The 26819-nt window shown below is 33.0% G+C and overlaps 1 protein-coding gene across 3 annotated transcripts in view; it reads right to left on the reverse strand.

Annotated features, from left to right (window-relative positions):
• The window catches only part of LOC135836479 (immunoglobulin superfamily containing leucine-rich repeat protein-like), a 379815-nt gene that overhangs the window by 89076 nt on the left and 263920 nt on the right, over nt 1–26819 (reverse strand). The gene's annotated exons all lie outside the window — the stretch shown is intronic.

Below are 26819 nucleotides of genomic sequence, written 5' to 3' on the forward strand. Positions count from 1 at the left end.
GGTGCGAGAAATTTAAATTTTTTTGGAAAAAGCAAGTAAAAAATGACAGAATTAAATTTCAAACTTCTCTTGTTGATCTTTGAATTTTTGGTAAATTTTTGAAAATTTAAAATTTTTAGTGCCAAACTTGCAGTTTTATTGGCCAATTTTAATTGAATCCATAGATTACCTTGCGTGTGCATTCTCATAAGATAGTATGATCACCTCTAGAGTTATTTCAAAGTACGCAGTCTAATGAAATTGGATCATGATATCTCCAATAAAGAAGACTCCATGAAAGCTTCAATCAAAGAGCTTTGCGAATAACAACAAATTCTTTGACAATGCCTGAAAGTAATGATAAGAAAGATAGGAGGAAAAGTTGTAAGAACAGACTAAGCAACTGAAAATCACCAAAGATGATTTAGAAGAAATTTCTGAAGAAATACGATCATCCAATAATTGGATGGGAAAGGAGAAATTAAGCTCAATGTGGAAACCACGATCGCATCGGATGAAAGCTTTGATAGCTGGAAGACAAATTCATCGCATCCAGAATGAGCTCGATCTGATGGTAATTTAATTTCTCCAATTCCTTTTGCACCAATTAAAAACTTTTCATTCTCAATTAATAATTATTAATTATCATTATTTTTTGTCTGGATACAGTCGCCAATGAATAGAAACAATTAAAATTTCTTCTTCGAATTAAAATTCTAAAACTAGCTATTAGCTATTCGCTGATTGCAAGATAGTTTTGCATTTCCTTTCACCATATTGGTTGATTGACGGTTGCATTAGTTGCTAAGTTTGCTTTTAAATACGTATCAACTTGAAGCATGAAGCTGCAGATTTTTCATGTCTAGACCTTTTTTTATAATTTATAAAGTACAGTCGAATACACCTAGCTAGACCTACTACTTTTATTAAAATGAAGTCAAATAAACTAATTGTAAATTGGAACATTCATGAATTCAACTAAATAAAAGTATTCTTACACCAATAAAAAAATATTGAAAATTAAATTCCAAATAAGTTCCAAATTTGATTTTGATAAAAAGTAGTTGCTGATTGCCTCTATGTCGAAATACTGTTTGTTGATTGGCTATACATATAAACTGAAAATTCATAAATTTATTGCCATTTAAAAATTGCGATGAATTTCTGATGGATACAGTGCTAAAATTCTAATCATCAAGAACGCAAACAACTTCTGGTTAGGTATTTCTTCGAATTGGCGCCAAAATATTGCTAAGAATTATAATAAAATCCTAATCTCTAAATTGACTTTATTGAAAAATGCTATTCGCTTATTGGCTGTTTATTGAAATACTGTTTTCTGATTGGCTAGAAGTTGAAAGACCTTGATGAAAAAAAGAACACAATAATTATAGTTTTTTTCGCACATCGTGCAAAAACTATAAAAATCACTGTTTTTGTTTGTTTATACTCGTATTTATTCATTTCTTTTTTTAATTTAGGATTTTTTTCAAACTCCAACCTGATAAAACGCCATCTGAATAAAAATTGTTGAAAATCCTTGAAATCATAAAAAAAAAACTAGACAAAAATGGAAGAAGTTGCTTCATTAAAAAAAATGACGCAGAAATGATTCAAATTTAACAAATGTTACAAAAAATTCATTCAATTTTGTGTAAAAAATAATAAGAAAAACTGTCCAAAATTGGAGAAAAATTGGCTAAATTTACTCAAAAACCAATTGAAAATGAAATGAAAATTAACATCACGATTAAAATGCACAAAGGTCAGAAAAATTGTTCAAATTGATCAAAGATTCCCAAAATTGACACAAAAATGATTCAAAATTACGACTGAAAATGAAGAACGAAATAAATGAAACACTGGTATTATTAAAATTTCATCAAAGTAATAATATGTAAACATATCGAAAATATTCGAAATAAAGTATGGGCTTATTTGAAAGGAAATTTTCTATTTGTAATCGGAATGACACAAAAAAATGTTCAAAAAAATATATTGGGTTGCCATAATCATCAGACACTGAATTGAATTTAGTTACCCACAAAATTTTCTAGCTCCGGAAATGCTCCTGGAGAGGAGATTATAGCTTCCAAAAAGTGGCATTTTCGAAAAAACCATAGTTTTTCCCCGTAGCTTCTCATACACATTGACGATAAAAGGGAACAAAAGTCATCCTTTTACGAGAATTATACCTCGTAATCTAACGTAATGAAATTAAAACTTAACATTCGAAATGATAAATTTTAAAAAACACGCGGACGTGAGGAAAAGGTGGAACGACACCAGTATTTTGTGAGAGGTAGGTAGAGGTACATACTCGTACTAAAGGCTCCCTCGCTCGTCAGTCCAAGCGGTAGGGAAATGAGTGCCGATATTTCACGATTACACGGGAACGAATTTTAATGACTGACCGTATGCAGAAGACTAGTTGAACTTTTCGCATTAGTTCCATTAGTCATTTTGGTTGGCAGGAAGAGTAGCTGTATCATGTTAACGAACTTTAACAGCAGTGGTCTAAGTGCAGATTTTTGTTAGCGCGTTAAATAACGAGCCTTTCTTGATGTTAATTACAGCGTAAGAACATTCGCTGAAACAAGTTCTTATAAAAACGGGTCAACAACATTTTTATTCGGTGGTGATTGTTGTTGGCGTAGGGTTTTAGGAAGTATTAGCCTATTTTGGGTTTACGACTACATATATAATCGAATAATTTTGTTTGAGGGCTCATCCTGTTTGCAGCTTACCTAGTTCTGTTAGCCTATAGGTATATTTTATTACATGTTGGGTGACTAACTGAAACCCAAGTTACTGCAGTTGGAGATGCTGGAACATGGGAAAGCTTTTTAGTTGGTTTTTATTGGAGAATTTTAAAAATTTTTAGAACTACTACTCAAAATTGAAAGAAACTCTCAAATAAGGTAGGTCCGTTCCTGAATACAAATAGTTCAGGTCTCATCAAAGATACAAGAGCTTTCACGTAATGCAACTTGCATTCAACATCAATAACAATATGTATTACGTAGAACAATTAAACACTCCCATGCACAGCTGAGGTTACAGAGAAAAGTACCCTTTCTGCTTTCAGGATCCAAAAAGCTGTAACAGGTTTGCCCATCAATGGAAGAAACTGATTACTAACTTTGGTGCTCCAAAACACACACAATATAGTAAACGTGATTCAATTAGTCTTATTTCAGCTTCAGTAGACAGGGTAAAAACAAACTGGGCATGCTGTCTTCAGAAAAATCATTTTAATGCAGACTGGAACAGCCTAAAAACTAGAAAGCATACGTTTGAGTGCTCAGTTTACACCTGAGGCATTTGTAATGGCCTAATGGGTTTTGAATGGCCAGATATAAAGTAACGATGAAAAAGAAAAGAAAAAAGATTTGAAATTTTCAAAAATGGTATTATACAAATCTATGCATTTAGAGCTGCTTAGCTCACAAAACTTTTGACATTTTTTTTTTTAAACTTTGAAAGAGTTGGAGCTCACTATTGCAACACAAGACTTCACCGATAGTGACTACGGATTAGAGTTTAAGAAAACAGTCAAGTATTAGTAGGTAATTTTTTATATTTTGATCAATTTTTTCAAAATCTCATTATAAAAACCGTAGTTAAGTTTAAAATGAACAAAAGCCATTTCTCCAGCCCTGGGAAAAATTGAAGAACAACCTACATTGCTGTCACCCAAAAATGCTGAGCGACGTAAATTAATTTGCACATCTTTTTTTCAAATATTTTTGGTAAACTGGATCCATCAACAGTTCAGCTAGGTATTAAAGAGATTGAGATATGTACTGAACGAGTGCCGAGTAGGTGCCTACGTGGCAGTTTTCAATCCCCCTTCCCCTCTCACCCACTGTCTATCCATTATCGAAGAATATGCACCACATATGCGAATAGTCGACTAAGCCTATAGGATGTTTTTTTACGATTATTTTATTTGCGTATAAATAATTTAATGCAATATGATGCTTAAAAGAATTTTTAAATCGCTTCTATCGTATCCGAGTTTCTTTTCGGTTCTTTTTTTTTTCTTTATTTGGTATTTTTTTGCTTTCTACCCGGTTTTATGCTTAAACGAAACAAAGACCAGACATAAAAATCATACTTTTTGGTGTATAACGTCAGAGTTTTCTTTTAACGTTTTCCTTTTGCTATAAATCTGTATGATGTATATGGAAAGTTTTTGCAAGAAATGTACGGATAAATTTTCAACTTGGAAGTTTCATCTTAACAGTACTCGTATATTCTTTTTTCGGAGTATTGTTATAGTATGTGAGCTGGCACGTGACATTAATACAACTCGAGATTTTTTAAGCTTTTAAATTTTCTTCTTTTTTTTCGGTTATGATTAAAGATATGGTTTTAGGTGTACCTGCGGGCATTACTGGAGAATTTAATTCGAAACTCGTATACTGATATGATATATATTTTTGTGTTTTCTTTGTAACAGAGTGTAGTTTGTATGACTTAGTGATGTAATCTCGTGACCTGGCGATGATTTTAACCAAGTCCATAACTCGTATATTGAAAAGTGTCAAATTGAAATTTCAGTAAGCTATTAATTTGTTTCCAATGTCTATACATAAGTAAGTATTATGCTACCATTATCCACGCATGTACAGACAAATCAATTCAAATCATTAGAAAAATTATCGGAATTCATACTTAACATGCAGTCAATGGAATAAGATTGCACCGAGTTTATATCCAAATATTTCGTAATGCGATTACTCCAAAACATCCAGTTTGTTGTTTTGAAGAGGATGCTAGGAAATTGCGTGTGTTAAATCAATAATTACAGTTTTCAGAGAAATATTCAACTTCAGTGGTATGATCGCTGATTGCAAGTAAGTTTTTGCATTTGCTGTCGCCATACCTATATTGGTTGATGGTAGCATCGGTTGCTAAGCTCGCTTTTAAAGTACTTGGGTATCATTTTCCAAAACGTAAAATGATTTCATTACCTACATATCTGATCAGAACGCAACAAAAAATTGGTTGCCCTAATGATTAATTATCAATTTCATCAGTATAAAAAAGTAACCTTCAACGATAAAAATTTGTAGATGTATGAATCCTAAACTTGAACTTGAACATTTCTACACCTCTGGGTAGGTATGGTAGGAACTCGATACGAAGAATCGCATCGCATCGTGGAACTGTTAAGAACGATGAAAAAAGTTACCATGTTGTTTGAAGGAACGTTAACCCCCATGGACATTTAGATTTTGGAATGCTCATGCTATACTAATAACTGTGCATTCTGAAAGTGAGAGATGAAAGATATCGGAATTATCACTGCTAACTTTATTTTCAATCAAATACCTAGAATGTGATTAATATTTTATAGCTCAAAATAAATATCCGAATTAAATATGTATGTATAATTACAAGATGGAATTGTCTTTTTAAATTCTATATTAGCTCAATCTTCCCCTAAGCAAAGATATCAACTTTTTTCCCAATTCACTCAAAGTCTGCAAAATTTTCCAAAACAGCCTGTGATGAAACAAGCAAAAATCAATGATCGATAAAGTACTTATATCTCATTTCTTTCAAAGATGACACCCATAAAAAAGTAAATTAAAATTAGTTCGATTTTTTAATTGAAAGTATACCTACTCTCAGTACATTTATTATGAGAGTCCCTGTATGTATAACTCTTTGTACGATTTTTCGAGCACTACTCAATCCATTTTTTCCACGACAGTATTCTTGATTCTAAAGGACACAAGAATTACAACAGTATGGTGAATAAATTTTATCAAGAGAGCGTCGAGTTCAATATTTCAATCAACACTTCAACTGGCTGTATCATGCAAGGTTGCCAAAAAATTCGAATCAAACAATAACTGAACATCGAATGGATACTGATTACAAGAACCATCTGCTAAAAAACTTCATCAAAAAGTAAATGCAAGAGCTGGACAAAATTATCAGATAATCACATACATTTTTTTCACACATCAACCCTTTGGAGGGTCTCTAGGTTTCCATGATGGGATTTAAATTGCATTGAAAAGTGTGATAGGACACCTTGCTCAGTTGTTCAAATCACAAAAAAGTTGAGCTTTCAATGAGAAGAATCATTTTGGAAAATAGAAAGTTCTGAAGAAGCTCAAATCCTTAATTTACAACAAAACAAATGAATATAAATTGGAAATTTTTTTTTTCACAAATTTATTCAACAACATGAGTAAAAAAATCGGTCAAAAACGTTTTTACTTTTTTGAAAACATTTTTGAAAAAGTAATGAAAAACAGAATCGTAATAACGGTAGCAAAAAAGGTCGTCTGGCAGTTCCCATATTAAGCAAAATAGAAAATTTGATGAAAAAAATGGATTTGACCGAAAAATGAAAAAAAAGTATAGACCGCCAAGAGAGGATTTTTAATGAAGTGATAAAATCTTGTCGCAAATTGGATCGAAATATGACACAAAATTTGGTGAAATTAGGAGCTTTGTAGTGGTGGTAAGTTAAAAACATTTTTGCTTTGAAGCAAGAGATGTAGCATAGAATTTTCTTTTATTTCGGAAAAAATTAAGTACATACATATTTCATCACTTAATTAGATATTGGAATATGAAAATGAATACGGAGAGAAATAATGAACAAAAAAACAAATCCAGAGTATTTTTGTTTACTATTCTCCGATTTCTAACAAAATTTTATGACTCGATAAAAAATTCTCTCTTAGCGGCCTAGATTCTGTTTTGTTTTTCTTTTCATTTTTTGGCCAAAAGCATTTCTTTCACCACGTTTTCATTTTTGCTCAACTTCAGAATCGCCAGATGACCTTTTTTACTATCATTATTGCAATTTTTTTCTTGTTAATTTTTAAAAAATGTTTTCAAGAAGTGCTTCGGACCACTGTTTATTACTCATTTATCTGGTAAAATTATTTTTGAAATTTTTTTTCAAATCTTTCATTTTCCAAAATGATTTTTTGTTGAAAGTTCGGTTTTTTTGTAATTTGGCTCAATGGGCAGGGTACCCTATCTCACTCTTCGAAAGCAATTTATTTTCCCAACATGGAAACCAAGAGAACCTTCAAAAAGTTAAAAACACTGAAAATTGGCATCAATTGAAGCTTCATGGCGTGCCACACATATCATATCATCTACAGTTTGAAGGAATGTGAAACAAAAAACTTCAGTATAGCAAAAGGTTGCTCGAAGAAATTCCTCAAACATCTGTGGTTCTTGAGTGACAAGCTCATTCTTTTTTCTCTCTTTGATGAAAATGTTCCATATCTGAGCAGAAGAAAGAAACGCCTCGTAAGCTCACAGAATTCATGACAGAAGGAACGCTAGAAACACCAAAAATGAAGAATAAAACGGGGCTCTAAAAAAATACCTGCTGTGATACAAAGTCACTGAAACTTTCTCAACTAAAATTTGTCCAGTAATTTGAGCACAAGAAATTAACCAAATTTGTTCAAAAATGTTTCAAGATCGGAACAGAATTTTTTGCCTTTGAAGTCAACAAATAGGTGAACTGCCAAGATCATCAACGTGCGAAAAAAAGGCGACTGAAGAAGAAACTGAAAAAATCTACTCATTTTTACCCTGCAATCTCCGGTGCATCCATTCGTTGGATTTTTCTTGCGGATACGAAAGAGTTAATTCAAACTCCTCAAGTACCGTAGGAAGATAAATTCAAATAAGTGTGCCAAACTATTTTTTGTTCAAAAAAACAAAACAAGGAAACAATATCAGTAAGTAAAAAAAAAAGACGCCCACATTTCAATAACATCAACCGAATGTAAAATGTAAATGAAGCTACGAATCGAATCGATTCGTTACCTACGTTATAAATATAAACTTTAGGATAGATAGATACAATTCGAAATGCAAATATTCCCAGGTGAAGCACTACAGATGGTTGTATTTTACTGAAGATATACCTGGTAGGGGTGGCCCGAGTAGGTATGTTGAAGTAAATTGAGCGTTTAGCTTTGTATCGATTAAAAAAATATGCATAATATGCTGCCAAGCGTAGCACTAGTCATATAAAAACAGTATGTAGGTATCTCGTATTCTCTACCTATACCTAGTCTCTAACTCTCTAAACTAGTAGAAATGTAATTAAAAATACTCTCGCGTGGAGTTGTATAGGTAGGTAGATAGGTAAAGATAGATATGTACCAGAAGATAGAGCAGGATTTCGTATATGTTTTCTACGCTATTTGCTCGTTATACCAACGCGTTCACCTGAGAAGGTCTAAAACCAGCAACAAGTAAATCCTTTGTCGAATTTCTAATACAAAGGCAAGGGAATTGAGGTACGGTATAGATACAAATGGATTACAAAAGGCGATATACACAGGTCACGAATGAGTTTTAACGCGAGTAAGACCGAAATCGGCGTTGTATGGGTTTACACGGATCATCCGAGTCACTAAAATATTGCTCACCGGGGACCAATAAAAGCAGTCTCCAGAATTGCTGAAATCACGAACACCATATTGCGAAGAAAATACAACAAATAACGGGGATACTTTATTTTTAGCTTTGCGGCCAAACGAGCATTTCGCTAACGAGCTGAAAAATGGATCTTGTTATTAACTTATGTAAAATAAGCTTTCTTCCTTCTTTTTCTTCGCCTTCATTTTTTTTTCCAAATTGTGAGGGAAATTGCCCCGACATTGTTTTGCTACATATACGTAGGCTAGGGTGACCCTTAAAATGCAAAAGTAAATATTTTTTCGGTCTGACCCCCTAAATTTTTAAATTATGTCATAAAATTCTCGAATACAAAATTTTAGCCCATTTGGAGGTCATTAACCCGTGCCGACTTGGCCTAGAATGTTTAAATGGGATTTAACATAGGTTTTTAAGTGAAAATTGCATTTAAATTCCTCTTAGGCGCCTAAAAAATAATTCCGAGGGTTTTTTACAAGAAAATGCTACAAAAGCATGTCAAAGACCATATAAAACAATAACAGGTTCATGGGGACCCCCCCTACCCTTCCTTCCTGCCCTAAAAATATAGGGGAAAATTCAATATTTCCAGGGTGGGAAGGAAGGGTAGGGGGGTCCCCATGAACCTGTTATTGTTTTATATGGTCTTTGACATGCTTTTGTAGCATTTTCTTGTAAAAAACCCTCGGAATTATTTTTTATGCGCCTAAGAGGAATTTAAATGCAATTTTCACTTAAAAACCTATGTTAAATCCCATTTAAACATTCTAGGCCAAGTCGGCACGGGTTAATGACCTCCAAATGGGCTAAGATTTTGTATTCGAGAATTTTATGACATAATTGAAAAATTTAGGGGGTCAGACCAAAAAAATATTTACTTTTGCATTTTAAGGGTCACCCTAACGTAGGCTCATGTATGTGGGGTAGTGATATGATGATGGGTGTATCTTCTGTATGTATACGAACATTTGTTTATGTATAATAAAACATTAATAGGTAGGTAGTGTACGAGTTACTACTGCGAGTGGGTACCTACTTTTTGAACGTGGGAGAGAAATGTATCGTGTAATGTTCGCCAACTTACGAGTGAGAGATAATAAGCCAAAAGGAAAATACATAACCAGAACCACAGATAATACCTACCATCTCGAGTAAAGAACTAATATCGAAATTTTACATTTTGACTAAAATACATATACCACAACAGATACATATTATAAGCTACGAGCTAGTCGTAAATCTACATCATTTATTTTCTTCTTCGTGTAATTCGATCAATGAAAAAATTTTATCGGTAAGATTGCCAAAAACGCATTCGAAGTAAATAGCGCAGAATTGGCTGGCTTGTACGTTATAATATCACATGGAGGGGAGGAGAAATTTATTCCAAAGTACAATTGGATATGTAAGTATAGCAAGAGACATTTTTTTGTAATATTTGTACGTACTGATGTTCAACTCGAATCAATATGGTAGCTTTGTTCAGTGAAAATTTAACAAATGAGTGCCGCCAAACAATGAAACATTCCTTTTATCGGTTAAATATTCAAATTACAAAACTCATATCATATCATATGTAAATCGTGTGAATCAATTTTTGGCGTGCTTTCGTCTGCCTACACATTTGTGCTTCTTCATATCTGCAAAGTTTTCCATCGCCTGGAGTTATTTTCGAGATTAAAACTTGCAATTGGGTGTGAAACACAAGGCTTAGGAAATTAATTCGTAGTTTGTAGGTAACTACGACAAATTCGGGATGAAAAAACAATTGTTCGGAGAACTTTATTATTGAATTATAATGTAATGAGGTAATGATTCTGGATGAAAAGAAGGGAAGAAAAAGGTGAGGCAGATCTGAAAGGCTAACAGTAAGTAGACATAGCAGGTAGGAAATAGTCGAATCGACTCTTCACAGCATTTTAAAAATAACTGAGCAGTGTTGGAAAAAAAACGTTTTTTTTTTTTTTTTTTTTTAAAGACAAAACAAACGTTTTTTTTTGTTTAAAACATGATTTTAAACTGCTGGATTATCATGTGTTTTAAACGTGTTTAAAACATGTTTAAAATGTGCTTTAAACGCGTTTTTAATACAAATTCATTTTTTTTAAATTCAGTTTTTCAAATATACATTATTCAGTCATCAATTTTGAAGATGAGACGTCATAAAATAGCTATAAGGTTAAAAAAAATATTAAAAAATTGAAATCAAAACACAAAATTTGCCTTTAAAAAAATTTAGGAACAAGAATGAAAATTTAAAAATTCAGTTCCTTCAATTTCACTACTTTTTCAACGAGAAATTGAAAAAAGGTGTTTTTTTTTAGGAAATTGGAGTTGAACAAAACTTGTTGAAAACAAAAAAAATTTTTTAAGCAGAATCCTGTTTTAAACACTGTCTGTTTTTTTCTCGACGTTTAAAACAATGTTTTAAACGTTTTAAACATACTGGACTGTTTCAAACTGACAACACTGTAACTGAGCCCAAAAGGTCGACAGGGGAGAGGAAAATTTTTGAAGCCCAGCGTAATTTGTTTTGAAAGTGGGGGCCAAAATGTGTTCCCATAAAGAAGAAAACATGAAATTTTTTTAAAAAAATTTTTGATAATTTTTCGTCGACTATGTCATTTTTATAAACCGTCGCCACAAAACCAGTAATCAACAGACACTAGGGTACGATTGAGGTGCCGATTTAGTGTGAGGTAAAGCACCAGTTTTGGATTTTTTTTTTGTATGCCTGACATTTCAACATCTTTCAAATATTATGATCCATACCTCCCACACCTTCCAGTTTTCAACTGACTTCCAAAAAATGAAGATTTCAACCACAACTCGAAATTTTCAAATATACATAGATATGTATACACACAAAATTGTGGGGTAACATTGAAAATTTTCTGCCTTTTTTCAGAGATCTTCATTTCTTGCAGTCTCTTCGAAAAAAGAATCATTCGCATTGACAATTTTACAAGTTAATGTTGTAAATATCTCATTTTTTCACGATAGACAATAAGTAATGCCAACGAAAGAGAATTGAGGAACTCGTGAGTAAAAAAATCAACATGAGTAGAGATTTGAAGTTTAGCTCTCTATTCACTTGAATGAATTCCTTGATCCAAAAAACGTTGATACATTAAAAAAAAAATTTGGTTGGCAATGTGCACCACTAGGAAACGTTCAACATTTTCATGGAATATTTTGGGATGAATTGTACATCAGTGAAAAAATGGCAACTGTGTGCCTCTGAAACTTTATTCATAACAAAATGGCTGCTTGAAAATCTCAAAATGCCATAGCTAAGTCAGCAAAAAATTATCCAAAAAAAACATTCTAAATCATCTTATCCACCCTTCTTTACTAAAAACACATTCCGGAAAAAAAACTTTCGATTTCAACACAAAAAAAATCAACGTTTAGATAAAAAACACGTGTACTTTGGACCTCCACTCCTAAAAATTCCAACCAGGGTATTGAAGTCCATGAAGAAAAGGAGAGCAAGGTGATCTTTGATATGGACTACAGTATTTGTGAGTTGACAGATGAAATCATTACGTCTTGATGAAGATTCTTTTCATTTCAAAAATCATTGTCAGTTATTCTTATCCTCAATTCGTATTTTCATCATAAATAGGTGGATAAAAGTCCTGCAGTTCAAGTATTTTTGCATTTCTGGTATTTTACCATCATTTTTAAAATGTCCTTATACATACGTATCATCTCCATTCAAAATCTTTCACAAACATGTACTTAGGTAAAAAATCAATGATACCTACCTATTACAATAATTAGGTTACTTATTCTGTGTGAAACGAAAAAGATAGTCTGCCTTCTGTATATTATTTCCCATCTGAAGATCAATGTTCTTCATTGTATTCGAAGGTCTATTCATAGAAAACAGTGAAACAAAAACTGGCGAGACATTATTATTGATTTTCTTGTTTTTGCTTCATATTTTTTCAAAATAAATATGGGAATCATTTCACTCATTTTGACAAGCGCTGCTCAACAATTTTGATGTACATATTTTCTGAAAGAGTACGATACAAAATAAGGCAAAATAATTGAATATTTTTTTCCATCCAAAACCATTGAAATAAGTAAAAAAAATGAACTCGCGATTTTTTAGCCGAAATCGCAGATCTTGCTTTTCAACATAGGACTCGTTCTCGCATGAAATGTTTGAACTGGACAAAGATAGATCGAAAGAGCTAGCAAAAATTCATCACCAGTCAAAATTTAAAGTGCTACAGTGCATTTTTCGATTTTCGATGAGTTTTTGAAAATCAAAAAGCCAGAAATGAGAGAAAAAAAAATCAAAAATGTCACCAAATTCAGCTAGAAAGCTGAAACTTGGGATATAGTCGACTTTCGACCTAAAACTCGACTGCTGGTGAGCTCAAGTCATTTTGGAGCTTCCAGCGATTTTTTTGAAAATTCTTGAAGCCTCCAGTAGATTTTTTAAACTTGAAATCCACAAAATTTCATTTCGTAAACTAATTTCAACACGCAATGAAGTCGCCTGTAGGTAGATTTTAAGTCGTTTTGGAGTCTCCGGCAACTTTTTGGAAATTACTGGAGCCTCCAGTAAATTTTAGAAACTTGAAATTTCATCGAAATGGATTTGGAAAGCCGAAATTCACTCTGCATAGTACGTGTTAAAGTTAATTCGGACAGATTTTGTGGCATTTTTTGAAAAACAGAAGTTTCTAAAAAACCACTGGAGGTTCCAAAACAGATTGAAACAGTCTGCAATCCATTTCGTAGGAGGCGGAAGGGTAATTTATCAAATTTTCAAAGTGTATATGAAATCGATGGACAAAAATATGTTTTAGACTGGAATAGGTACACAGATCTTGAAAAAAATAACGGTAACCTTATCGCATCGCCCATGAAGGTCCAAACAGTAGCTAGAAGCTTCAAAACGACTTGAAATAACCTGCATTTGACTTCATATAGCGTATTAAAATTAGTTCGCAGAGTAAATGTGGAAATTCCAATTTTTTAAAATCTGCTGGAAGCTCCAGAAGTGCTCAAAACAATCTGAAACCACGTTGAAAATAGGGTATATTCTAAACTTCAGCTTTCTAAGTCAATTCGGTGAAATTTCGATTTTTTTCTCATGTTTTGCTTAAATTTGATTTTTTTTTAAAAATTCGCCAAAAATCGAAAAGTGCACTTCAGCACTTGAAATTTTGGCTGGTGATAAATTTTTGCAGCCTTTTTCGATCTAGCATTGCCCAGGTCAAAAAATTTCGTGCGAGTCCTATGTAGGAAAGCAAAATCTACGAATTCGACTGATCTCAATCAAAATGGCCACCATTTTGTCCGTAGGGTCAACCTTTTTTTTGACAACTTTGCTTTAAAATGTTTCTTAGGATGGCCTTTTCAAGAAAAAAATTGTCCCAGAAGATTAGAAGGGAGGAGGGGTACAATTATTCATATTATCATATGTAGGGCTATTTAGGATCATGAAAATTATGAGTAAATAAATCGATGTCTAATCGTACAGCATAGCGTTTCTCTAGAACTAGTCTCTGAATAAGTCATAGGTAGTAAGTAAGTTTTTCATCCCTTTCCAGTCATTCCAACACCGTACCTCCAAATTAAAAGGTCAAGTTATTCCAGACATTTAAAAGCAGCTATCTGCCATCCTTATGCTTTATTAACGCTTCGATGTACGAGTACCTACTACTTCTAAGGGTTCCATCGTTAGCTCCGGCGCCTCTTTTGAATAATTATGCATTTAGCAAACAACATCAATCCGAGGTGTTATTAATTATTAAAAAAATACACGCCGACGGCGTTGATGCGATTCGAATTATATAATATTAACGCGAAACGAAACAGCGTCCAAATATTTAAACGAAATTTTAATTAAATCTTTCGTCGAAAATCCACCAAGCTAACGATATGTCCGTTGCAGATTCGCTAGACGAAGATTTTTTATTAATTCGAGTTAAATGGTCGAAATTCCGTTAACATTTCCAATGCAAACATCAGATTAAGTATTTCTTTTAATGTTGCAAACAGGACGATTTTTGTTTTGAAATTGTAAAATAAATAAGGTTATACACGTTAAAGTATTTGTGTAGCAAAAAATGCTTATCGACTTGTATGTACAAGAGGAAAGAGTTCATAGAAAATGAATTATTATATTACGATCGTCAACTTTCAAAACTGTATCGGGCGTTTCACCCCCCGTTATAGTAACATTTTAGCGTAAAATGAACAAGGGGTGTTGGCTGACGAAAGGTTAGCGACAGCAATTCAAAGTATGTAGATTATTTTTTTTCCAAAGAGTACCTATAAATATGGAAAATCTCCATCATTTTAATATTAAACAGCGAGAGGCGAAAGAATAAAAAACGAAAAAAAAAAACTAAAGGATGATGGCGAATGTAAAACTTTGGTTGTAAAATTAATCACTGTGAAGTTTTCGAAAAAGAGAAATAATTTCAACGTGAAATGTTACATGAAAGAATAATCTTGAGATATTGTTCAGCATTTGAAAGTTTGATTTTAATTTAGCGTAATTTAATTTTTTCTCTACTCGGCATTGTACCCAAGTCTCGCCTTTTTTCGCGCGGTTAAAAAGTTAGAATTCGTTAATTGGAAGTTGGAGTATTGTACTCGGTTCAAGTATCTTTTCGGTCTATACTATAAAAATTATAGGAGATCGTTGGCTCACAGGCGAGGCGCAACGTTTGTTAATGAGCACATAATAGAATATTTTTACCATTTATAGGTACAAAAGAAATTTTCTTTCATGCCACGAGTCGTTTCGATGTAATACTTTTCAAAATTAACGAATCAACTTTTCGCCGGCAGCCGAGAATATCACCTTGAAAAAGTTTTGCGATAAAATCGTCTCGAAATCGAGCTACTTTGTTGCTCGTAATTTTCTAGCGGATAATAGGAGCACGTTGTAGTACTACGACGACGGTGTACCTACCTACCGGTGAGCAGAATCCGATAATAGGGTTTATTAATTTGGCGAAAGATTAACCAGCAGCAAATTCGTCTTTATCCCCAATTAAATCAGCTGCCTTGGCCGGCTTTAAATAAGCTGAATGTTGTTGTTTCCTTGCCTGATGGTGAAATTTTTCGTCCTAAGAAAACTACGAGTAAACCTAACCTAACCTATAGCTAAAGGTGTCTAGTTAGTCCGTATGTACTACGTAGGTACTACGTAGTCTCAAAGTAGCTAGGCTAGGTAGGTATACTTTTTAAAAAATCATTTCCCTCGATAATAGTATGCCTTGTATACGTAGAACGTACCTTGCTTGAATAGCAGGTAGGTTGGAAGGTGAACCCTACCGCAGAAAATTAAAAAAAAAGTAAGATAGTAGCAATCGTAACTGCAAATCGAATGCGTTAAGCGTACTCGTAAAACTTGTTAGATGGTTTCTCCAGGATACGTTTTATTGGTTTTCCATTTGCAACGTGTATAAATGTCGGCAATATTAGCAGAAAATGTTGCATTAAAAGGGAACATGTATGCGGTAAATTTTCACATTATCGCACTCGTGTTCATCTAGCGTTAATATTTTTTCATTGTTTTATGTCATATTTCTTTTTATTTTCTGCTATTCGAATTGTTTCCAGTCTTATCTGCGGTAGGTATAAATCAGCTTTTTTTGATGAAATAAAAAAATTGAGTACTTATTTCAAAAATTTTGATTTTTTTCACCAAACGAAAATAATATTTGCAATTACATGGTCCTGAATAAATAAAGGTAACATGGGGCGTGTTCCAAGCGTATGGTGGGCGACCCAAGGTACCGTGCCTCCATTCGGCTGAGAGCCCCTCTGGGGAATAGGGGCCTCAGATGGGGTGTGATAAACAGACTGCACTATGTTGATAGAAAAAAATTTTCATTCACCCTTATTTATCTGATTGGAGATGAAGTAAGCGTATAAGCAATTTTTTTTATTGATTTTTATGATCGCGTTATAAAAATTATTCCTGTTCATTGTTCACGAAAATAAATTCGCTTTAATAATTCTCGTAGAAATTTCCGATATATTTCAACGAGAAGAATGCCAATTTCATGGATTTTTCTTTAATTTCAAACAAGTGCTTCAAAAAAATGCTTTTAGCATTCATTATTAAGATAGGTACTACTTCAACAATCCGAGTATAATCTTATGGTACGCCTAATTCACCAACATTCAGTTGAAGAATAGTGGGGTGTCTTTGACTTTTTTTTTTGGAAAATTGGAGGGGGGTTCGATAACAAGTTGAAGGGGACCTTAAAAGACTACGGGAAAAATTTTGGATTACTGATTTGAACCATCAGACAATGGCGGCATTGAAAATGTTAGAGGAAAGTAAGCCACTGGTCATTAACAAAGACCGTTTTGGATTAATTTTGGATCACTGATTTCAAATACGCCTGTAAAACAATTGTCGACGTCGACATTTACTCGTACATCGACTATGTTTTTTCCAACATAACAATGGAAAAAAGATCAATTAGTTAATTAGTAGGAATCTTCTGTCCGTAAATAAGCCAGGTTAATATAAATTTTCGAAATTTTCTCATTATTTCTGATACATCGACATGCCATCGTAAAATTCCATGCTCAAAATTTACATCCACAACACTATGTTGACCATTTTTTCAGAATTAACACTTCTGTTTTAGGGCTCAAAAGTTCAATAAGTAGAACATTCAAAAATAATATGATCTTGTTTAAAGAGTAAAACAAATTTTTTATGGTACCTATTGATAAAATTATTCATTTTTCCATAGTTTGGAGTTGTTGAGGATATGTCGATGTGAAAGTTGATTGTCCACAAATACATCAACACCAAACTCGACCAAATTTTCAAAATACAAAAATTTTAATTTTTGTCAAAGCAGAACCGTTGATAAGCCTACTCATAAAAAAAGGCAAATTATATTCTAGAAAAAATATCAAATTTCTACGTATTTAATAAATATACACCGTTATACACAGAGAAAAATGTATTGCACTTTTTACTATAAATCATAAAATTTTGGATGGACTCTGAAAATATTTTTATTATAAATTGAACAATTCTTTCTATAAATTATAGTAATTTTTGCAATGCTTTTTGAGAGAAATTACGATATTTTATTTAAAAAATCAAAAATTACTATAATTTATAGTAAAAATTGTCAAATTTTCAAAGTCCATCCAAAATCTCATGATTTATAGTATAAATTCCAACCTAAATTTTTCTCAGTGTATCAACGCAAACATAGAATTCAGAAATAAAAAATTTCTAAAGCAAAACAACACCCATTCCCAATAGAAAACATAAGATTTAAAAATCCCTACGTGTGTACTGTGTAGGTATAGGGTAATTTGTTATGATTTCAACTTTTTTTTTTTTAAATTTAAAGAAATACAGCATGGAATTTTTTGGATTTTAAATTAGATGGACAAGCCATCAGCTATTCGCTGATTGCAAGATATTTTCTGCATTATTTGCTTTCACCATATTGGTTTATGGTTGCATTGGTTGCTAAGTTCGCTTTTGAATATCAACTTGAAGCTGATTTTTCATTCCTTGATATTTTTTATAATTTGTATGAAGTAGATTGTACCTACTACTTTCATTAAAATGAAGTCGAATAAATTTCGCGTAAATTAGAACATTCAACTGAATAAAATCATTCGTGCATGAATAAAAAAACATTATAGGTAACAATCAAACTAGGAAATTCAAAATCGTTAAAGAACTCGCAACGATCTTCTCCAAAGTAAAAAATTCTTCTTCTCAAGGTTTCCATTTTTAGTTTTCAGTTTTATTTCTGCATTTTTCTTGTTTTCAGTTTTCGATTCAATTTTAATTTTTTTTGTTTAGATGTCATTCAATTTTCTTTGTTTGTTTTCACTTTTATTATTGTCATTTTTTCTTGTTTTTATTCATCAATTTTTCACATTTATTCTTCTTCATTTTTATTTATTTCATTTTCTCATAATTTTTCTGTTATCATTTTTCATTGTTTTTCTGCTCCATTTTCATTTATTCATCATAAATTTATTTTTATTCTTTTTCAACCATATTTGTTTTATTTCACTTCAATACATTTTTCCTTGGGAGGGGAGGGGGAAAGCATCCATTGTTTTATTTCAATTTTCAAAATATTTCAATTTCTTTCCTATATGTATTTCATTTTTTTATGTTTCAACGATCGAGTTTGTTGCTTAAGTGTTAACCACGTTTTTGTTTTTGCATTTTCTTTTCTTACAATTGTTTCCTGGTCTAGGTTTCGATTTGATCTGATTTCTTTTGTTTCCATTCAATTTTTTCAAGATTGATTATATAATTTTTAGAATTTTACGTTTTGTTTTTCCACCTCGTTTTCTCGTGTTCAATTTTGGTACCTTTTCATTTTGAGGTTTTTCAACTCTCAATGTTTGTTTTGTTTTGTTTTTTTTTGTTGTTAGTTTCCATTTAAATATTTTGATGTTTTTATTTTCAATTTTTCGTTTTCGATTTTATTTGTGCAATTTTTTCTTGCTTTTGGTTTTCGAATCCGTTTCATTTTTTCCCCAACTTTTTGAATCTCAATGCTCTCTAGCTAACAAACTTTTACTTCGGTCACTCACTTCTTGAACACCCTGTACCACACAGCAACTGCTTCTCGTTTCAACCTCGATACAAAAACCACGTTAATAAAATTGCATACTCAGTTCGCCGTAAATCCAAAAACAAGTGTTTTTTCAACGACATTCACTCGACTTCCCACTCCTCACCCTCCTGTCCGCGTAGTTACTTTTTTCGCGAAAAATTCCTCCAGCACGAAAATTACGCCCTTTAGCGGCATTTATTTAATCAGTATTTCACGGTAAATTACCAGCAAGACAACCTGCTGGCGTTCAATATTTCCAATAATGCGGCAATATTGTACACGGCGCGGCGGAGAATTTATAATCGTCGCCAAAAGTAATTTCTTCGTCGAAGAGACGAAGCAGCAAAATAAGATACGTGCTTATAGTTTCCTACCACACCTGCTAATACTTTAGCTACTATCTATCTAAATCTAGTATCTACACCGGGAAAGCTGCGTTTATACGAATCAATAGTCGAGGAATAACTTATTGAGATGTAACATGTAACACTGCAAACTCGGCATTTTACAATATGGAAACGGAGGAAACCCCCGTCAGTCATATGCTTAATTGTTTAGTCTGTTTTGTTAAAATACACGCGAATAAGTAAATAGAAAATATGCACAGCAGAAGAAATAACGCCACGGTCGGTTATGTTGATAGTACATAAATACGTACGCGTCGCTATCGCTATAGAGAAATTTTTCATCGCATATACGCGAATACCTCTCCCTGTTTGCCTTTCTTGCAAAAAGCAGCGCGGTTGTTTTATCAGAATAAATAAACCTAATAGTCTGCTAGCGTTTTGTAGCTGGCAGTCGAAAATTCAATTCATTATTTTTGTAATTTATAAATAATATACAATTGCTGTTAAGATTATACGCAAAGTGGAAACGGAAGTATTATGCTGGCTAGAAGCCAATCCGACCTCGCGTTCAGCAGTTGAATGAACTAAAAGGTGGAACTACTCTTTAGCCCGGGTTCGTGATAAATTACCCATTGTGGTTTTGAATGAAATTTCGATTATCTGTGTGTTTATTTTGTTTAGAAATTTATTCAAACGAGATCTCGTTCATTTTTTTCTCCTGTCTCTTTCGTTCTTCGACGAAACGACGAGATGATTTCTTTCTTTCGGATGACGTTGTGTGATACGAGATGATTTCCAATACACCTACAAAGCACAAGTATCTGCGAAGTGGGTTAATATGTAAATAACTTATTATCTTTGAAGGATTTGAGAATTGAAAAAAAAAATCATGCTGTGGTTAGTTTTACAAGTAGAATTGTTGAATGAATATTCAAATCGAGCGTTGTTTTTATTCAAAGGTTAACGAGCCTATCAACACTAGATTACCTGCAACAATTATACTTGAAAGGTGCCTTTAATAGGGCTTCTCCTCCTCTTCTGTTTAAAACCATTTTCTATAAGTTTTTTCAAAGTTGGCTTTCAGGGAAAACTTTTGGCATGATTTCATGGCCATGCTAGTTTCAGTAGAGCCTCAGAATCTATCTTTTCTATTTCAAAATTAACATCCTAAAAAATCATTAAAATTTTAAAAGCCAAAAATAAACTTATCGCATAAAAAAACATTGTTTTTAATTCTCTCAAAACACAAATTTTCAGAAGTTTTCACCCTCTTTTCGCTGGAGCCTGTCCCTTTTTTCTTCAGAATCAATTTCCTAAAAAAAAACACATTGTTTCTGAGCCTCTCGAAATGAAATTTTCAAAAACTTTTGCCCTTGCTTCGCTCAGGCCAATTTGTTTCCTGTTTCAAAATGAAAAAAATTCACAGTTGGTCCCCCAAAAATTCAAAACAGAAAATGAAAACAAAGATCGCCCGTAGCTGTGATGATTAAAAATTCTATGCATTTAAAAGCAAAATCAATGCAGTAAAATATGTATTTTTTTATTCCACTCACTGGTTATCTATACAGTTCTGACAAAACGTAGAAAAATTGATGAAAAAAAATGCTTCAAAGTTTCGAATGACTGTAGCTCAATAAATATATGAAAATAAAAGCAGCTCTTGGAAAACTTTGTAAACTTTCTTCTTCTTTATCTCTTTTCATTTTTTTTCCTATTCTGATATATATCTACCCACATAAAAAATATGTACAACAAAACTACCTGCATTTTAAACATAAAATAGGTGGTACTTGCTCTTTAAAAAGATTCTTTCGTAGTTGAAAAACTCTTTTTTCAATTTTTACTCCGCGTAACAATTTTAAGGCAATCGTGATTCGCGATTAATTTCCGATGTAAATTTATTTTACTCGTTGGATTTTCAAAGATAAAAATAAACTCGCCGAGCGCAGCACAATTATGTAAATTTAAAATATTTACGCTGGAAAAAGTCAAGAAAGCAGAGTATAGAAAAAAAGCAAAACCAATTTTCAACTTGAACATAAATCATCTGTTAATTAATCAGTATTTAATTTTCGATATCCTCGTAGAGAATAGTGGCGTAGTTAAGGGTGGGTGAAGGTAGCCATAGCCCCCCCCCTTGGCGAGCGAAATTTGAAATAAAACGTGCAAAAATGAATGTTTTTTCGTTCTTAGGATCCATTTTATCGGAAAATTTTCTATCTCGCTTCGCTCGAACAGTAATTTCACCATCATTTTCATAAAATCATCACCCATCATGAAAAGTTTTCAAAAAATTACCTCTAATTTCGATTTTTCGTGCCTAAAAATCTGGTATCCCCCCCCCCCTTGAGAAAACCCAGGAAGGCGATATAACTGTAACTCAATGTGAAACTTGTGAGCTTCAAAGTAAGTTACCAAAGATCTTTCCGAGTTCTACTTTTTTTGAGCATCAAAAGGTGAATGTCTCGTGCACACCGAATGAAATTAACTCAAAACGGGCACAGTTAGATGAGCAGCAAGTGGCTCATTTTCTCCCTGTCACGATTGAACGGGAAGATTGACGATGAATCAGAAAGTGGCCAATCATTTTTGAGTAAATGAGAAACTTGAATATAAGAAACCCGAGGAGTGCAAATTTTTCGTGATGCTCTTTCCAATAAGGAGTAGCAGCTAGAGCAAATTCTATAGAGAACTCCCAACATTCCATAAACATTGCGTCAATGAAGACGACCGACTTCCTAGTATATTATGTTTTGGAGAAAGTATGTTCAGTACGAGCAGTTCAGAAATGACAGCAAGATGGGCTAATAATACCAAAAAGACATCTCCAGAGTTCCTTCAATAACAATCCTGAGGAATTAACAAAGAAAATTTTGAAATCTGAGCCACTCTAACCGCGGTAATCACACACACATGTATGGCCTTTAAAAATGGGTAAGTTCCTCCGAGTGAATTGTGAAAAATATTTACCCAACGAAATTTCGACCAAATTTGAAGGAGGCCTTCATTTTGAGTTGAAAGTCAACCTGAAAAAAATGTCAATTCCAGCAGCATTCAAAGATCTTTCAAGAAGCGAAATTTTTGAAAAAAAAATTGCTGTTTCATTGCACTAGCCCCTGCATCCAATCGATTTCGGGGGAAATGGTCTAGATTCAAAGGATATTATGTACTTAATTTGAAATTCTGCGTTGACCAAGGCTATTTGTGTCAAAATCCGAGACACTTTTAGGATTCTACTGAGCAGTTCAAAAGTTACAATTCGCTTATTTTTGGTTAAATTCGTATTTTGAAAAAAAAATTTCCAATATTGAGCATTAATTATGCTAAAACTTTTCAAGATTTCACATCTGAAATTGAAGGAATATTTCAGAATACTCAATGGTGCCAATTTGTAGGAAACTACTGCCAATTTAAAAAACTCAAAGTTGATGAGTTTTTGAAAATTTTTGAAAATAAGTTTCTAAAAAAGCAGCAGCACTGCATTTCAAAATATTACCCCAGTTTCGGAAATGATATCTTTCGATGCTTTTACACAATTAATGCGTAATAATTGAGAAAAAAGTCATTTTTAAAAAGAAGAATTTCACGAAAAATAGACGATCTGTGAACTCTTAACCACTGAAGACCCCAATGGTGACTTTCGATTTTGACGGCAAGATCTACGTCGACGCAAATTCCAAATACATACCATTTTTTTAAACCAGACCATTTTTTTCCAAAATTAGGTTTAGTGAGAGCTAGAGCAAAAAACCACGATTTTTTTTCAAAAATATATCTTCTTTGAGGACACATAGGTATCCCTCCTCCAGGGAAACCTCCGAGCCTAAAGTCTTTTCTCGGTGAATTTTAACTCAAAATAAAGATCTTTGCAAAATTTTATGAAAAGTTCGGCGGGTTTCAAAATTACATATTTCATGTACTTATCGCATGACTTTCGAGATTTTTTTCTAGTTTGTTCTCAAATTCAGGGGAGGGGATGTCATTTTTCATTAAGAATCTACATTTTGAAAAAAGTTAGTCATAAATGACTCGTGTTTTGAAAAGGTATAAATTTAAAATATCAATGTATGTAGTTCAGGCGTATAAACTTATAAAATTAGAATATCGAATTGATATGATCAATGTGTCGATCGAATAATTTAGAATTTTAAATATCATCTAACTTGTAGTATTTATTTTAGAGGTGCTTTTTGTTATCAAAGGGAATATCGTAAACTTTCAAAAAGAGATAAATTCCCAAAAATAAGTAGAATTTACACGTCAAATTTCCTTAAAATCCCCTCCATAAATTCCTATTTCTAAAACCTATATCACAGCTATGAATCGCTACCATCATCATCAAATGAAGAATGTGATTTGGAAACTTCGTCGTCTACTTTGTCAGATAAATAAATCTTGGGTAGTTTTGATCGATTAAAAATCATGTTTGTTTGTTGTTTTTTTATTTTAATTTGAATTTGATACTACCTGTGTTTCCACACGTTTACCCGTACATTCATCATTTATTTAAATGCGAGTAATTTAACACTAAATATTTGTATACCAACTCCAATGATCAGTTACATATGAATTATTTCCCAAGTCAAACAGGAAGTATCGGTGAGATGATTTTTCAATTCTACAGCCTTTTTTTTTTTTTTACGAAGTTCTGAAATCAGTAGGAAACAACATTGAATTTAATTCTTCTTAATCCAATAATTCCAATCAGAAATAAATTCTCGAGAAGTTTCCAGGAAATGCAATTATTCCGGTGCAAAATCAATTGCAGAATTTATTGCTCGCAGAAACTAGGTACCTACCTAGTTATTATATATACAGATAGAACCTTTACTCGTTCATAATACAACTTGAAATTGATGGATGAAAATTTCCAACCTAATGCAATTGTTTCGTGTCTTCGATTCAGCTACAACTTATTGAAACGAGAAATGAAACACACTCGAGTGTGTAGGCACTTGGGATGCGGTTTAAGAATCTCTCTAAAATACATAATCAATTACAGGGTATTTTGGAATTGTGAAGACGAAGACTAGATCCAATTATTCGTCTACGTGCTCAACACGTAATCAAGTTAAACAATTATAATTTCAATTAAAACAATACTAACGTTTATAAACATGCATGCTGCCAGATGAATCTTCAGCGTGGTGGTCAACCACATTCTGTCGAATCTCCATGGCAGAAAATCAAGTTTCCATTCCCACGTAGAATAAATTTCTCTTCATCTCACGATCTCCGAATTTGGTATTTCACATCCTGTACTATCAAGAAGCAAGAAAAAGACTGCTGCTGTTGCGGTGTTGCAGCAACAGGAGTTATAGGGACAGGATACAGGAGAAGGGGTAAAATTGAATTTTTTAATTTAACACGTCCGACGCGAAAAAGAAGAAACGTTGGTTAGAGACAAAGTTTAAATCCGGTGCGTAGTGATATTTTGTAAGAAATGACATGGCGTCGTTTTGGGATAGTTATTAAATTTCAGATAGTGTAGGGTGGTGTATCGATGTCGCGTAATCGTCCAACTTATATACAACTATACGTAGCTACGATGAAGAAACAAGCGAGATAGAGACGAGCTTCACGTCACGAAGAATTTAATAAGTTACGTAGAAAATAAAGTGTGAAGGGTTCGCCATCGTATACGTAACGTAAACGTTCCAAAACGAAGATATCCACGTTCCATTAAATCAATTAAAAACGCAAGCAAATGGCCATTTTCTCGATAGACAAGCAAATCGGATTAGGTTAGGTACCCGCTATCGTCATACACTTGGGAAATTTAAATATGCTTCGGAATGTTAATAAAATCTAACACTTTTATGTCCCAGATACCTACCTACCTTCGTTTTAAGTGTGCTTAGTCATAATGTGTTTGTACGCCGGTCTATTATTCATAAAATGTACACATTGGTTGAGCTAATGATGCGAGCACGTGTTCGCTCGTGTATTGGCCATTAATGAGGAGACGATGCGAACGCAGCGCAGTTGCCGTCGTCGTCGCGTACAGCTATACTAGCGCGAAATTATGTGTATTATAAAATAAATGAAGCGTCTCCGGTTAATTGAAATTTCGATTATTAAAAACCATAAATGGGTAGCTTAATCGTTCGAACGGTGATTTTGGTAGTTATAATTGCCATTTTACGAGTGTTGTACCGAAACAAATACACAGTACGCTCTGGAGAATCTCCTAATTCGCATATTGAACCGAATGAGTGCTCATTTTGTAGCCCGAAGTCTCAGACACGTGCAAAGTGTCTGAAAAATTCCTTCAGGTCACGTTAATGAGAATACAGTAAAATTGTGATCCACCGTGTTCCTGAGACTTCAGGCTATAAAATGAGCACTCAATCTGCTCAATCCGTGAATTAGGCTCCCCTCAAGAACGCCTTGTGCATTTATTTCGGGACAACCCTCGTATGATTTTGAATCAGTAAATTGCACAGGAATAAAGGGGGGATCCGTAGTCGAACGAATCATCATTCATTAATACCGTTGGCGTGTGACATATTTCGTATCTATTATGGAATTATAATTTTTGCAAAAGTAAGCTCAATGGTCCATCGGGTCGGGTGCTTTTGACCGAAATCCGGCTCGGAGGACCATAACTTTTTTTTGGCAATTTTTCAAAAAAAAATCACAGCAAGCGTTTCTCCAGCACTGCACACGTCCATTCCGCATCAATTAATATGCCTAATGCTCATGAAAATGGATTGCATTCGAGGATTCGACAAGCAATAAAAAAAACAAAGAAATCTAAATAAGATGAAAACATAACGTTGGGGTAAGCTGAATTTTAATTTTGTGATGATTCCATCTCAATAAAATTACTGAGTAGCAATTTGAGAACTGATGATTCACCATCAACCAGAGTTAAAATGAAGTGATCTCTTGATGCCCACTAAAATGTACAAATGTAAATCAATTGTTAAAATTATAATTTTACTATGTAAATTGTAAGGAGATGATTATAATTATCATACGCGTATTTTACACAAAAAAAAAGAAATATTTTGAGAATTCTTACACTCGACTCGATAAAAATGAACTTTTTTAAACATTTTTAATGACCTAAAAGTGATCATATGCAGGTACTAAAGACATCAAGAGACAGCGTGAACTGAAAATTTTAATAACAAAAACCAAATCGATTGAAAACAAGCCATCAGCTACTCGCTGATTGCAAAAGGGATTTTGCTTTTTGTTAGTTGCTTTTTAGTTTTTCGTCCTTTTTTTTTTGGAAATTTGATTATGGTACAGCCAAAAGCAAATAATATGTTGAATGAACAATTATTGATGAAAAAATATCATTAAAATAAATAATAAAAACATAATATTATTAATCTAATTATTCCAATTTATAAATCTCTCATCTGGAAATGATAATAAACATATGATCACAAATTGGTCTCCCCAAAATACTGTTCACTAATCGCTACAAATTGAA

This window comes from Planococcus citri, chromosome 2, assembly GCF_950023065.1.
Source record: "Planococcus citri chromosome 2, ihPlaCitr1.1, whole genome shotgun sequence".
Lineage (NCBI taxonomy): Eukaryota > Metazoa > Arthropoda > Insecta > Hemiptera > Pseudococcidae > Planococcus > Planococcus citri.